This window comes from Pseudophryne corroboree, unplaced genomic scaffold (genome assembly GCF_028390025.1).
Source record: "Pseudophryne corroboree isolate aPseCor3 unplaced genomic scaffold, aPseCor3.hap2 scaffold_1169, whole genome shotgun sequence".
Lineage (NCBI taxonomy): Eukaryota > Metazoa > Chordata > Amphibia > Anura > Myobatrachidae > Pseudophryne > Pseudophryne corroboree.
Genome location: NW_026967794.1, coordinates 68,857 through 85,159, shown reverse-complemented (window position 1 = coordinate 85,159; position 16,303 = coordinate 68,857).

The window sequence follows — 16,303 nt, the reverse complement described above, 5'->3', positions numbered from 1 at the left end:
CCACTCCCGTAGCCTGCCATCACCCCCTTACAGAGCCAGAAGTCAGAAGACAGGCGAGTAGCAGAAGAACAGAAGACTTCTTCTCCAGTGACGGCATTCTGAGGTTCCACGCAGCGAGCGGAATGCTGTGCGCCATGCTTCCACACAAACACAGGCACTGCAGGGTGCAGGGCATGTGGGTGGGTGGGGGGGGGGCACCCTGGGCAGCATAAATTCCTCACAAAAGGCTGGCAAAAGTGGACATTAGTGCCTGGGCACTGTCCTTACCCCGCCAGCGTAATTAATTATTTGTTTCTGAGCGGGACAGAAGCGTGCCATTACAGCGGCGGGGCTTCTTCCTCACCTCACCAGCACATCTATAGAGCGTTACAAGTCTATCACTATAGAGTTTATTATTTCCCAGACTGTGTACTTTTGGCGCTGGGTTGTGAGCTAAAAAATCCTCTCTGTCCCTCTGACAGATTTACTGTAGGTCTATCCCCCATAAGCCGATGTGTCTGTGGGTACTTGGTACATGTGTGTCAACATGTCGGTGGCTGAATGTTTTTCCCAAGAGGAAACTATATTAGGAATGCAGACATATGATGGTGGCCCTGTTGGCACCACCAATAACTGACTGGGTGAAAGTTTCAATAATATCAGAGTGAGGTTGGATAAATCTGTGTCCCAGACACAGACGTAGAGAATAGATGTGATGTTCATGGCTATGCTTCTTTTCCCTCAGGCCCGCAAAAATGTTACTACACACTGATACTGACTCGGATACTGATTCCTATGTCGACCATAATATTTCCTGATTAGATCCAATATTGGCAAGGAGCATTCAGTACATGATTGTGGATATTAAGGACATATTAACATCACTGAGGACCCTGCTGTTCCTGACAAAGGGGTCTATATGTATGTATATATAGATATATAATGAAAGCTGATGTAACGTTCCTCCATCTCTGTTTGAGAAAGTCTGGGCCAGCTCGACAAGATGGTTTCAAATCCCCAAAAGGTTTCCGATTGTTTATTCATTTCCTGCTGCGGACAGAATAAAGTGGGAGTCACCCCCTGTTCTGCACGGGGCCCTGTCACAAATCCAGCGGATCGTATGCAGGAAGCTACATTATTTCTAGTTATGTAACCACGGGTACATTACTTAGACCTGCCATTACATGCGCATGGGTGAGTAGTAGTATTCAAGAATTGGTCGAATACCTTGTCTTCCGATATAGATATCTTGGAGAGATGGGATACTCCTTACGTTGGATCATATCAAGGACACTGCAGCATACTTACGACTGCAAGGGATATAGGACACTTGAGTTCACGGGCCAATTTCATGGCAGTCTCGGATAGGAGGGCAGTGTGGATTCACCAAGGGAATGCTGATGCTGACTCCAAGAAGAAAGGGAGTCTCTTCCCTATGAAGGTGAAGCCTTGTTTGGCAACGGCCTAGTTAATTTGATCTCGGCAGCTCCCGCAGGTAAGTCAACCTTCTTGCCCTATGTTCCCTCTCAACGGATGAAGACGCATCATTGTCTAACGCAGTCATTTTGTCCCAATAGATATGCAAGAAGTTAAGATTCCCCTTTCTTTGCATTAGAGGAAGGAGAAGAGGTCTGTAGCCTCTTCAAGATCGCAGGAGCAGAGATCGTCCTCTGCTTCTGCCAAATCCACTGCATGACGCTGGGGCTCTCTTGCAGGAGCCCACACCAGTGGGGGCACGTCTAAAACACTTCAGTCAGTTCTGGATTAATTTGGACCTGGACTCGTGGGTTTTACAAATAGTGTCACAAGGGTACAAACTGGGGTTTCAAGACGTTCCCCCTCACCGATTGTTCAAATCGGCCTTAGTCAGCAGGGAGAAGGTTTTTATTCAAGCCTCTTCGTGCTCCCGAAGCCGGACGGCTCAGTCAGACCAATCTTAAATCTGAAATCCCTCAATTTCTACCTAAAGAAATTCAATTTCAAGATGGAATCTCTCAGGGTAGGGATCTCCAGTCCGGAGGAAGGAGATTTCATGGTTTTGGTAGACATAAGGTTGCCTAATTACATGTTCCCGTTTAGCCACTGCATCAAGCTACCTGAGGTTTGCAATTCAGGATTGTCATTACCAATTTCAGACGTTGCCGTTTGGTCTGTCCACGGCTCCGAGGATTTTCACCAGGGTGATGGTGGAAATGATGGTTCTCCTTCACAAGCAAGGAGTCACAATTATGCCGTACTTGGATGATCTCCTGATAAAGGCGAGATCCAGGGACCAGTTGGTGCAAAACATCTACTCTCCCTGACAGTTCTTCAACAACATGGTTGGCTCCTAAACTTGCCAAAATCGCAGTTGGTCCCAATGACGCGGTTGTTGTTTCTGGGAGTCATACTGGACACAGAAGAGGCTTTCTTCCAGTGGAAAGGCTATGGAGTTCCAGAGTCTGGTCAAACAAATTCTGAAACCAGCAAGAGTGTTAATCCATCAATGCATTCTGTTGCTGGGGAAGATGGTTGCGGCCTACGAGGCCATTCAGTTTGGCAGGTTCCATGCCAGAGTGTTCCAGTGGGACCTGTTGGACAAGTGGTCCGGATCCCACCTACACATGCACTGGAGGATAATCCTGTCTTCCAAGACCAGAATCTTACTCCATTGGTGGCTGCACAGTTCTCACCTCCTAGAGGGGCGATGGTTCGGGATCCAGGACTGGATCCTAGGGACCATGGATGCAACCCTCCGAGGCTGGGGAGCAGTCACACAGGGGGAAAACATCCAAGGAAGATGGTCAAGTCAGGAAAGTTTTCTCCACATAAATGTTCTGGAGTTAAGGGCCATTTAATAACTGCAGACACAGTACGCACTGGGACGGGTGCCCAGCATCCTCTACGGACTAAGAGAAAAGGATTTACCGGTAGGTATTAAAATCCTATTTTCTCTAACGTCCTAGAGTATGCTGGGGACTCCGTAAGGACCATGGGGATAGATAGGCTCCGCAGGAGACATGGGTACTTTAAGAAAGACTTTAGTTCTGGGTGTGCACTGGCTCCTCCCTCTATGCCCCTCCTCCAGACCTCAGTTTGATACTGTGCCCAGTGGAGACTGGGTACTTTTAAGTTATTGTACTTTAAGTAAAAATAAAAGAGGCAAAATATCAATCCCAGTTTTGGATTACTTTAATTAACAAAAAAAAATGCATATAGCAGAGGATAGTTTCAATCTGCCTACCTCTGGGTTATGGGCCCAGCATGCTTCCATTGCTGTACTCTGCTGCACATGTAAGTGCAAGAGATCCTGAAGCACTCACTCATCATGGGAAAGTACCAATGTGTTTCTTCGTTGGTTGATGGAAGAAACATCTTACAAAAACTCTCCAGATTATTGACTTTTTAAAGTTTTTCTAGGAAACGTTTTAGATGAATGCTTATTAGCCTTTGTCAGTATTTACTTCTGCAAAGTGTCTCAGTGGCGCAATCAGTTAGTGTGTACGGCTACTAACCAAAAGGTTGGTGGTTCAATCACACCCAGGGATGTAATTGACCTTGTGATCAGATTTTGGTGATCTTTAAGTAGACAAGTCAAAATTTCACACCCCCTGTTATGGTGTACTGGTACTGGCCTTCTCTGATGTAATCAGAGTTAGATTTGATTCAGTGATTTTATAAAAACAGCTAGGAAGCACAATTTAGCAGTGGGTTGCAGAGAAAAAGAAATATGCTGGCAAAAAAATCCAATTGAGTGATTAAACAGCTCTTCATTTTCTGGCTTTATTTTTATGCTAACAAATTTGTTCTCTGAAAAGTGTCCACAAAGCCAAGTCTCTGATTAACACCTTTGTAGGGATGGTTTTTCACCTATTACTAAATTAAACTTGCTTCATTGGAAAGGCAGCAAGATGCATCCTCATTTCAATGTCTACTGAAATAATACAGGTTGACACCAGGAAACATTAACGCCACTGCATCCTTGCTGCTTTCTCATGTGGAAGTCTGTTTAATGTGAAAACAAGGTGATATCTAATTAGCACACAGGTAAGGAATTAAGAAAATCTTTATTTAAGGGTGAAGATGTTTCTCACAAAATCGTTGCCCCAATGCATCATTGAAATTCAAGCTGGAAAGATGATTTTAATATAACACTTGTACATTTTGCATTGCTCTTCTGGTGACAATGTAGTTTGTTTTTGTCAATTACCATTTTTATAATAGGGTAAAGAAAATTAAGTGGATTTTTGAAAGAAAACAATACTGTCAATATACTATTAAAACAAATTAAAATGGTAAAAGTTATTGTACTTTAAGTAAAAATAAAAGAGCAAAAATATCAATCCCAGTTTTGGATTACTTTAATTAACAAAAAAAATGCATATAGCAAAGGATAGTTTCAATCTGCCTACCTCTGGGTTATGGGCCCAGCATGCTTCCATTGCAGTACTCTGCTGCACATGTAAGTGCAAGAGATCCTGAAGCACTCACTCATCATGGGAAAGTACCAATGTGTTTCTTCGTTGGTTGATGGAAGAAACATCTTACAAAAACTCTCCAGATTATTGACTTTTTAAAGTTTTTCTAGGAAACGTTTTAGATGAATGCTTATTAGCCTTTGTCAGTATTTACTTCTGCAAAGTGTCTCTGTGGCGCAATCAGTTAGTGTGTATGGCTACTAACCAAAAGGTTGGTGGTTCAATCACACCCAGGGACGTAATTGACCTTGTGATCAGATTTTGGTGATCTTTAAGTAGACAAGTCAAAATTTCAAACCCCCTCTTATTGTGTAGGGTACCTGGCCTTCTCTGATGTAATCAGAGTTAGATTTGATTCAGTGATTTTATAAAAAAACAGCTAGGAAGCACAATTTAGCAGTGGGTTGCAGATAAAAAAAATATGCTTGCAAAAAAATACAATTGAGTGATTAAACAGCTCTTCATTTTCTATCTTTATTTTTATGCTAACAAATTTGTTCTCTGAAAAGTGTCCACAAAGCCAAGTCTCTGATTAATACCTTTGTAGGGATGGTTTTTCACCTATTACTAAATTAAACTTGCTTCATTGGAAAGGCAGCAAGATGCATCCTCATTTCAATGTCTACTGAAATAATACAGGTTGACACCAGGAAACATTAACGCCACTGCATCCTTGCTGCTTTCTCATGTGGAAGTCTGTTTAATGTGAAAACAAGGTGATATCTACTTAGCACACAGGTAAGGAATTAAGAAAATCTTTATTTAAGGGTGAAGATGTTTCTCACAAAATCGTTGCCCCAATGCATCATTGAAATTCAAGCTGGAAAGATGATTTTAATATATCACTTGTACATTTTGTATTGCTCTTCTGGTGACAATGTAGTTTGTTTTTGTCAATTACCATTTTAATAATAGGGTAAAGAAAATTAAGTGGATTTTTGAAAGAAAACAATACTGTCAATATACTATCAAAACAAATTAAAATGGTAAAAGTTATTGTACTTTAAGTAAAAATAAAAGAGCCAAAATATCAATCCCAGTTTTGGATTACTTTAATTAACAAAAAAAATGCATATAGCAAAGGATAGTTTCAATCTGCCTACCTCTGGATTATGGGCCCAGCATGCTTCCATTGCAGTACTCTGCTGCACATGTAAGTGCAAGAGATCCTGAAGCACTCACTCATCATGGGAAAGTACCAATGTGTTTCTTCATTGGTTGATGGAAGAAACATCTTACAAAAACTCTCCAGATTATTGACTTTTTAAAGTTTTTCTAGGAAACGTTCTAGATGAATGCTTATTAGCCTTTGTCAGTATGTACTTTTTGCAAAGTGTCTCTGTGGCGCAATCGGTTAGTGTGTTCGGCTATTAACCAAAAGGTTGGTGGTTCAATCCCACCCAGGGATGTAATTGACCTTGTGATCGGATTTTGGTGATATTTAAGTAGACAAGTAAAAATTTCAAACCCCCTCTTATTGTGTAGGGTACCTAGCCTTCTCTGATGTAATCAGAGTTAGATTTGATTCAGTGATTTTATAAAAACAGCTAGGAAGCACAATTTAGCAGTGGGTTGCAGAGAAAAAGAAATATGCTGGCAAAAAAATCCAATTGAGTGATTAAACAGCTCTTCATTTCTGGCTTTATTTTTATGCTAACAAATTTGTTCTCTGAAAAGTGTCCACAAAGCCAAGTCTCTGATTAACACCTTTGTAGGGATGGTTTTTCACATATTACTAAATTAAACTTGCTTCATTGGAAAGGCAGCAAGATGCATCCTCATTTCAATGTCTACTGAAATAATACAAGTTGACACCAGGAAACATTAACGCCACTGCATCCTTGCTGCTTTCTCATGTGGAAGTCTGTTTAATGTGAAAACAAGGTGATATCTAATTAGCACATAAGTAAGGAATTAAGAAAATCTTTATTTAAGGGTGAAGATGTTTCTCACAAAATCGTTGCCCCAATGCATCATTGAAATTCAAGCTGGAAAGATGATTTTAATATATCACTTGTACATTTTGTATTGCTCTTCTGGTGACAATGTAGTTTGTTTTTGTCAATTACCATTTTAATAATAGGGTAAAGAAAATTAAGTGGATTTTTGAAAGAAAACAATACTGTCAATATACTATTAAAACAAATTAAAATGGTAAAAGTTATTGTACTTTAAGTAAAAATAAAAGAGGCAAAATATCAATCCCAGTTTTGGATTACTTTAATTAACAAAAAAAAATGCATATAGCAGAGGATAGTTTCAATCTGCCTACCTCTGGGTTATGGGCCCAGCATGCTTCCATTGCTATACTCTGCTGCACATGTAAGTGCAAGAGATCCTGAAGCACTCACTCATCATGGGAAAGTACCAATGTGTTTCTTCGTTGGTTGATGGAAGAAACATCTTACAAAAACTCTCCAGATTATTGACTTTTTAAAGTTTTTCTAGGAAACGTTTTAGATGAATGCTTATTAGCCTTTGTCAGTATTTACTTCTGCAAAGTGTCTCTGTGGCGCAATCAGTTAGTGTGTATGGCTACTAACCAAAAGGTTGGTGGTTCAATCACACCCAGGGACGTAATTGACCTTGTGATCAGATTTTGGTGATCTTTAAGTAGACAAGTCAAAATTTCAAACCCCCTGTTATGGTGTAGGGTACCTGGCCTTCTCTGATGTAATTAGATTTGATTCAGTGATTTTATAAAAACAGCTAGGAAGCACAATTTAGCAGTGGGTTGCAGAGAAAAAGAAATATGCTGGCAAAAAAATCCAATTGAGTGATTAAACAGCTCTTCATTTTCTGGCTTTATTTTTATGCTAACAAATTTGTTCTCTGAAAAGTGTCCACAAAGCCAAGTCTCTGATTAACACCTTTGTAGGGATGGTTTTTTACCTATTACTAAATTAAACTTGCTTCATTGGAAAGGCAGCAAGATGCATCCTCATTTCAATGTCTACTGAAATAATACAGGTTGACACCAGGAAACATTAACGCCACTGCATCCTTGCTGCTTTCTCATGTGGAAGTCTGTTTAATGTGAAAACAAGGTGATATCTAATTAGCACACAGGTAAGGAATTAAGAAAATCTTTATTTAAGGGTGAAGATGTTTCTCACAAAATCGTTGCCCCAATGCATCATTGAAATTCAAGCTGGAAAGATGATTTTAATATATCACTTGTACATTTTGTATTGCTCTTCTGGTGACAATGTAGTTTGTTTCTGTCAATTACCATTTTAATAATAGGGTAAAGAAAATGAAGTGGATTTTTGAAAGAAAACAATACTGTCAAAATACTATTAAAACAAATTAAAATGGTAAAAGTTATTGTACTTTAAGTAAAAATAAAAGAGCCAAAATATCAATCCCAGTTTTGGATTACTTTAATTAACAAAAAAAAATGCATATAGCAGAGGATAGTTTCAATCTGCCTACCTCTGGGTTATGGGCCCAGCATGCTTCCATTGCTGTACTCTGCTGCACATGTAAGTGCAAGAAATCCTGATGCACTCACTCATCATGGGAAAGTACCAATGTGTTTCTTCGTTGGTTGATAGAAGAAACATCTTACAAAAACTCTCCAGATTATTGACTTTTTTAAGTTTTTCTAGGAAACGTTTTAGATGAATGCTTATTAGCATTTGTCAGTATGTACTTTTGCAAAGTGTCTCTGTGGCGCAATCAGTTAGTGTGTACGGCTATTAACCAAAATGTTGGTGGTTCAATCCCACCCAGGGACGTAATTGACCTTGTTATCAGATTTTGGTGATCTTTAAGTAGACAAGTCAAATTTCATACCCCCTGTTATTGTGTAGGGTACCTGGCCTTCTCTGATGTAATCAGAGTTAGATTTGATTCAGTGATTTTATAAAAACATCTAGGAAGCACAATTTAGCAGTGGGTTGCAGAGAAAAAGAAATATGCTGGCAAAAAAATCAAATTGCGTGATTAAACAGCTCTTCATTTTCTGGCTTTATTTTTATGCTAACAAATTTGTTCTCTGAAAATTGTCCACAAAGCCAAGTCTTTGATTAACACCTTTGTAGGGATGGTTTTTCACCTATTACTAAATTAAACTTGCTTCATTGGAAAGGCAGCAAGATGCATCCTCATTTCAATGTCTACTGAAATAATACAGGTTGAAACCAGGAAACATTAACGCCACTGCATCCTTGCTGCTTTCTCATGTGGAAGTCTGTTTAATGTGAAAACAAGGTGATATCTAATTAGCACACAGGTAAGGAATTACGAAAATCTTTATTTAAGGGTGAAGATGTTTCTCACAAAATTGTTGCCCCAATGCATCATTGAAATTCAAGCTGGAAAGATGATTTTAATATATCACTTGTACATTTTGTATTTCTCTTCTGGTGACAATGTAGTTTTTTTTGTCAATTACCATTTTAATAATAGGGTAAAGAAAATTAAGTGGATTTTTAAAAGAAAACTATACTGTCAATATACTATTAAAACAAATTAAAATGGTAAAAGTTATTGTACTTTAAGTAAAAATAAAAGAGCAAAAATATCAATCCCAGTTTTGATTACTTAAATTAACAAAAAAAAATGCATATAGCAAAGGATAGTTTCAATCTGCCTACCTCTGGGTTATGGGTCCAGCATGCTTCCATTGCAGTACTCTGCTGCACATGTAAGTGCAAGAGATCCTGAAGCACTCACTCATCATGGGAAAGTACCAATGTGTTTATTCGTTGGTTGATGGAAGAAACATCTTACAAAAACTCTCCAGATTATTGATTTTTTAATGTTTTTCTAGGAAACGTTCTAGATGTATGCTTATTAGCCTTTGTCAGTATGTACTTTTTGCAAAGTGTCTCTGTGGCGCAATCGGTTAGTGTGTTCGGCTATTAACCAAAAGGTTGGTGGTTCAATCCCACCCAGGGACGTAATTGACCTTGTGATCAGATTTTGGTGATATTTAAGTAGACAAGTCAAAATTTCAAACCCCCTCTTATTGTGTAGGGTACCTGGCCTTCTCTGATGTAATCAGAGTTAGATTTGATTCAGTGATTTTATAAAAAACAGCTAGGAAGCACAATTTAGCAGTGGGTTGCAGAGAAAAAAAATATGCTGGCAGAAAAATCCAATTGAGTGATTAAACAGCTCTTCATTTTCTGGCTTTATTTTTATGCTAACAAATTTGTTCTCTGAAAAGTGTCCACAAAGCCAAGTCTCTGATTAACACCTTTGTAAGGATGGTTTTTCACCTATTACTAAATTAAACTTGCTTCATTGGAAAGGCAGCAAGATGCATCCTCATTTCAATGTCTACTGAAATAATACAAGTTGACACCAGGAAACATTAACGCCACTGCATCCTTTCTGCTTTCTCATGTGGAAGTCTGTTTAATGTGAAAAACAAGGTGATATCTAATTAGCACACAGGTAAGGAATTAAGAAAATCTTTATTTAAGGGTGAAGATGTTTCTCACAAAATTGTTGACCTAATGCATCATTGAAATTCAAGCTGGAAAGATGAATTTAATATATCACTTGTACATTTTGTATTGCTCTTCTGGTGACAATGTAGTTTGTTTTTGTCAATTACCATTTTAATAATAGGGTAAAGAAAATTAAGTGGATTTTTGAAAGAAAACAATACTGTCAATATACTATTAAAACAAATTAAAATGGTAAAAGTTATTGTACTTTAAGTAAAAATAAAAGAGACAAAATATCAATCCCAGTTTTGGATTACTTTAATTAACAAAAAAAAATGCATATAGCAGAGGATAGTTTCAATCTGCCTACCTCTGGGTTATGGGCCCAGCATGCTTCCATTGCAGTACTCTGCTGCACATGTAAGTGCAAGAGATCCTGAAGCACTCACTCATCATGGGAAAGTACCAATGTGTTTCTTCGTTGGTTGATGGAAGAAACATCTTACAAAAACTCTCCAGATTATTGACTTTTTAAAGTTTTGCTAGGAAACGTTTTAGATGAATGCTTATTAGCCTTTGTCAGTATGGACTTTCGCAAAGTGTCTCTGTGGCGCAATCAGTTAGTATGTACGGCTATTAACCAAAAGGTTGGTGGTTCAATCCCACCCAGGGACCTAATTGACCTTGTTATCAGATTTTGGTGATCTTTAAGTAGACAAGTCAAATTTCAAACCCCCTGTTATGGTGTAGGGTACCTGGCCTTCGCTGATGTAATCAGAGTTAGATTTGATTCAGTGATTTTATAAAAACATCTAGGAAGCACAATTTAGCAGTGGGTTGCAGAGAAAAAGAAATATGCTGGCAAAAAAACCAAATTGCGTGATTAAACAGCTCTTAATTTTCTTGCTTTATTTTTATGCTAACAAATTTGTTCTCTGAAAAGTGTCCACAAAGCCAAGTCTCTGATTAACACCTTTGTAGGGATGGCTTTTCACCTATTACTAAATTAAACTTGCTTCATTGGAAAGGCAGCAAGATGCATCCTCATTTCAATGTCTACTGAAATAATACAGGTTGACACCAGGAAACATTAACGCCACTGCATCCTTGCTGCTTTCTCATGTGGAAGTCTGTTTAATGTGAAAACAAGGTGATATCTAATTAGCACACAGGTAAGGAATTACGAAAATCTTTATTTAAGGGTGAAGATGTTTCTCACAAAATTGTTGCCCCAATGCATCATTGAAATTCAAGCTGGAAAGATGATTTTAATATATCACTTGTACATTTTGTATTGCTCTTCTGGTGACAATGTAGTTTGTTTTTGTCAATTACCATTTTAATAACAGGGTAAAGAAAATTAAGTGGATTTTTGAAAGAAAACTATACTGTCAATATACTATTAAAACAAATTAAAATGGTAAAAGTTATTGTACTTTAAGTAAAAATAAAAGAGACAAAATATCAATCCCAGTTTTGGATTACTTTAATTAACAAAAAAAAATGCATATAGCAGAGGATAGTTTCAATCTGCCTACCTCTGGGTTATGGGCCCTGCATGCTTCCATTGCTGTACTCTGCTGCACATGTAAGTGCCAGAGATCCTGAAGCACTCACTCATCATGGGAAAGTACCAATGTGTTTCTTCGTTGGTTGATAGAAGAAACATCTTACAAAAACGCTCCAGATTATTGACTTTTTTAAGTTTTTCTAGGAAACGTTTTAGATGAATGCTTATTAGCCTTTGTCAGTATGTACTTTTGCAAAGTGTCTCTGTGGCGCAATCAGTTAGTATGTACGGCTATTAACCAAAAGTTTGGTGGTTCAATTCCACCTAGGGACCTAATTGACCTTGTTATCAGATTTTGGTGATCTTTAAGTAGACAAGTCAAAATTTCAAACCCCCTGTTATGGTGTAGGGTACCTGGCCTTCTCTGATGTAATCAGAGTTAGATTTGATTCAGTGATTTTATAAAAACAGCTAGGAAGCACAATTTAGCAGTGGGTTGCAGAGAAAAAAAATATGCTGGCAGAAAAATCCAATTGAGTGATTAAACAGCTCTTTATTTTCTGGCTTTATTTTTATGCTAACAAATTTGTTCTCTGAAAAGTGTCCACAAAGCCAAGTCTCTGATTAACACTTTTGTAAGGATGGTTTTTCACCTATTACTAAATTAAACTTGCTTCATTGGAAAGGCAGCAAGATGCATCCTTATTTCAATGTCTACTGAAATAATACAGGTTGACACCAGGAAACATTAACGCCACTGCATCCTTGCTGCTTTCTCATGTGGAAGTCTGTTTAATGTGAAAACAAGGTGATATCTAATTAGCACACAGGTAAGGAATTAAGAAAATCTTTATTTAAGGGTGAAGATGTTTCTCACAAAATCGTTGCCCCAATGCATCATTGAAATTCAAGCTGGAAAGATGATTTTAATATATCACTTGTACATTTTGTATTGCTCTTCTGGTGACAATGTAGTTTGTTTTTGTCAATTACCATTTTAATAATAGGGTAAAGAAAATTAAGTGGATTTTTGAAAGAAAACAATACTGTCAATATACTATTAAAACAAATTAAAATGGTAAAAGTTATTGTACTTTAAGTAAAAATAAAAGAGCCAAAATATCAATCCCAGTTTTGGATTACCTTAATTAACAAACAAAAAAATGCATATAGCAGAGGATAGTTTCAATCTGCCTACCTCTGGGTTATGGGCCCAGCATGCTTCCATTGCTGTACTCTGCTGCACATATAAGTGCAAGAGATCCTGAAGCACTCAATCATCATGGGAAAGTACCAATGTGTTTCTTCGTTGGTTGATAGAAGAAACATCTTACAAAAACTCACCAGATTATTGACTTTTTTAAGTTTTTCTAGGAAACGTTTTAGATGAATGCTTATTAGCATTTGTCAGTATGTACTTTTGCAAAGTGTCTCTGTGGCGCAATCAGTTAGTGTGTACGGCTATTAACCATAAGGTTGGTGGTTCAATCCCACCCAGGGACCTAATTGACCTTGTTATCAGATTTTGGTGATCTTTAAGTAGACAAGTCAAAATTTCAAACCCCCTGTTATGGTGTAGGGTACCTGGCCTTCTCTGATGTAATCAGAGTTAGATTTGATTCAGTGATTTTATAAAAACAGCTAGGAAGCACAATTTAGCAGTGGGTTGCAGAGAAAAAAAATATGCTGGCAGAAAAATCCAATTGAGTGATTAAACAGCTCTTCATTTTCTGGCTTTATTTTTATGCTAACAAATTTGTTCTCTGAAAAGTGTCCACAAAGCCAAGTCTCTGATTAACACCTTTGTAAGGATGGTTTTTCACCTATTACTAAATTAAACTTGCTTCATTGGAAAGGCAGCAAGATGCATCCTCATTTCAATGGTAAGTCAACCTTCTTGCCCTATGTTCCCTCTCAACGGATGAAGACGCATCATTATCTACCGCAGTCATTTTGGCCCAATAGATATGCAAGAAGTTAAGATTCCCCTTTCTTTGCAGGTAGAGGAAGGAAAAGGAAGAGGTCTGTAGCCTCTTCAAGATCGCAGGACCAGAGATTGTCCTCTGCTTCTGCCAAATCCACTGCATGACACTGGGGCTTTCTTGCAGGAGCCCACACCAGTGGGGGCACGTCTAAAACTCTTCAGTCAGTTCTGGATTCATTCGGACCTGGACTCGTGGGTTTTACAAATAGTGTCCCAAGGGTACAAACTGGGGTTTCAAGACGTTCCCCCTCACCGATTGTTCAAATTGGCCTTAGTCAGCAGGGAGAAGGTTTTTATTCAAGCCTCTTCGTGGTCCCGAAGCCGGACGGCTCAGTCAGACCAATCTTAAATCTGAAATCCCTCAATTTCTTCCTAAAGAAATTCAATTTCAAGATGGAATTTCTCAGGGCAGTGATCTCCAGTCCGGAGGACGGAGATTTCATGGTTTTGGTAGACATAAAGGATGCCTACTTACATGTTCCCATTTAGCCACTGCCTCAAGCTACCTAAGGTTTGCAATTCAGGATTGTCATTACCAATTTCAGACATTGCCGTTTGGTCTGTCCACGGCTCCGAGGATTTTCACCAGGGTGATGGCGGAAATTATGGTTCTCCTTCGCAAGCAAGGAGTCACAATTATCCCGTACTTGGATGATCTCCTGATAAAGGCGAGATCCAGGGACCAGTTGGTGCAAAACATTGCACTCTCCCTGACAGTTCTTCAACAACATGGTTGGCTCCTAAACTTGCCAAAATCGCAGTTGGTCCCAATGACGCGGTTGTTGTTTTTGGGAGTCATACTGTTAGGCGCCGGGGTCCGCTTGATGGTCTGCGCTGCCCGGCGCCTAGCAACTAGAGACGCCGTGCACGTACAGCCGCCGGCTCCCTAGCAACGCTAGACGCCGGGCGCGCTGAGCCGCACGGACCCTAGCAACGGGGACGCCACTGGCGGACCGCGTTCCCCGTTGCTAGGCTTTAGGAAATTAAGATATTCACCTGCTCTCTGGCCGTGCAGCAAGGCAGCTGCACGGCATTTATTCTAATCAGCCTTTAGCAGCTGATTGGAGGACTCCTTGTTAAATACACTCCCAGGGCTTCTCACAGACGCCGGTAATAGCTTCCTGCATGCTGCCTTTGTTTGCTGAGAGTCTGTTTCCAGTCCTGCTGTATCCGGTCATTCCAGTCCGCAGAAGTCCGGTATTCGGGAGTTGTCATCTCATCCCAAGAGGTCGTTTGGTTCCCTGGAGTCCTGACTGATCACCGTTTTATATCCAGTGGTGTTCGTGAGTTGCGGCTCTGCCGTGTGTTGCGGCTCAGCCGCTTTACCTTTTATATTTTGTGTTTGGAGCATTTGCGGAGGGTTCCGCTTCCACAAGTCCTCTCTGGTACTTGGCGGTGCCGGGTAGGAGAATTGGACAAGTGGATATTTTGGTTGTCCTTTTTCCTGGCGGTTTCTCCGCACATATTATAGTTTTGAGTTTGCTTAGCCCCTGGCCTGGTTGTTTATTTAGAGGGCCCCTTGTTATCACCCTGTCTCGGGTTTCCCTTTGTCTCTCATTAAGACCGGGGGGCATCGAAGTTGGGCAGACATAATCCGCCCTTCAAACGCGGCTGCCAAGGGCTCAAGAAACCATAGTCTCGCAGGGGATTTCTGACAACACGGGTGAGACAACAGAGTTAGGGCGCCAGGGGCTATTTTCCTGTCCTGCTCCCTTCCCCAGCATTCCGTTCCAGTGCTCCAGTCCTTGCCATAAGATCTTCTCTGACCAGAGTGCTGGAATCATAACATTATTACCGGCCATACCAAAACTTAAAATTAAACGGGGTTTAATTTTTTCTCATTCAGTTTTGTGAGAGTTTATCGGCCTCATGAATCCAACAGGTTTAGGGCCAAATTCTGGTCAGCTCTTAGTCAGCCAGATTCAAGAACTTACTCAGATGGTTCAGGATCTTTCTCTTCGGGTGAAGTCGCAGGAAGATCTTTTGCGAGCTTCCCCAAGGGTAGTCCCTGAACCAAAGATGCATTTGCCTGACCGTTTTTCTGGTGATAGAAAAGAGTTTTTTAATTTTAAAGAATCCTGTAAACTTTATTTTCGTTTAAGACCGACTTCCTCGGGTACTGAATCTCAGCGGGTCGGGTTTATTATTTCTTTGCTCCAGGGGGATCCTCAGACCTGGGCATTTGGTTTAAGAGCAGAGGATCCGGCATTGTTGTCAGTTGACGCTTTTTTTGAGTCTTTAGGGCTCTTGTATGATGACCCTGATAGAGAGGCGTCCGCTGAAAGTCAGTTGCGCGCTCTCAGACAGGGTAGAAATCCTGCAGAGGTTTATTGTACGGAGTTTCGCCGTTGGTCGAACGACTGTGGCTGGAATGACCCAGCCCTGCGCAGTCAGTTTCGCCTCGGCTTATCAGAGTCTATAAAAGACAGTCTCCGTCAGTACCCCGCTCCTGAGACTCTCGATAAACTCATGGAGCTTTCTATTAAGATTGATCGTCGTCTCAGAGAGCGGAGGGCTGAAAAAGGAGCACCTGTAAGGTCAAGTCCGTGTGTATATTCCATTCCTGAAGACGTAGAGGAGACCATGCAGATGGGTCTCTCCCGGCTGTCTCCTGAAGAAAGAGCCAGAAGGCAAAATTCTGGTCTTTGTCTGTACTGTGGGGGTAAGGGACATTTTGCTCGTAATTGTCCGAACAAGTCGGGAAACGCTTTGACCAGGTGAATTGTGAGGGGGTTCACCTAGGTCTGCAGCTTATCTCCTCGAATAACTCCCTTTTAGTCCCAGTTAAAGTTTCCTTTGGCAGCCTCAGTTCTTCGGTGTCGGCTTTTGTTGACAGTGGAGCTGCAGGAAACTTTATGGATTTAACTTGGGCTAAGGCCTTAGGCATTCCTCAGTTACCTTTGGGTAGGTGTGTCACCATGCATGGCTTAGATGGGAGTCCGCTGTCTAATGGGATTATTTCTCTCCGTAC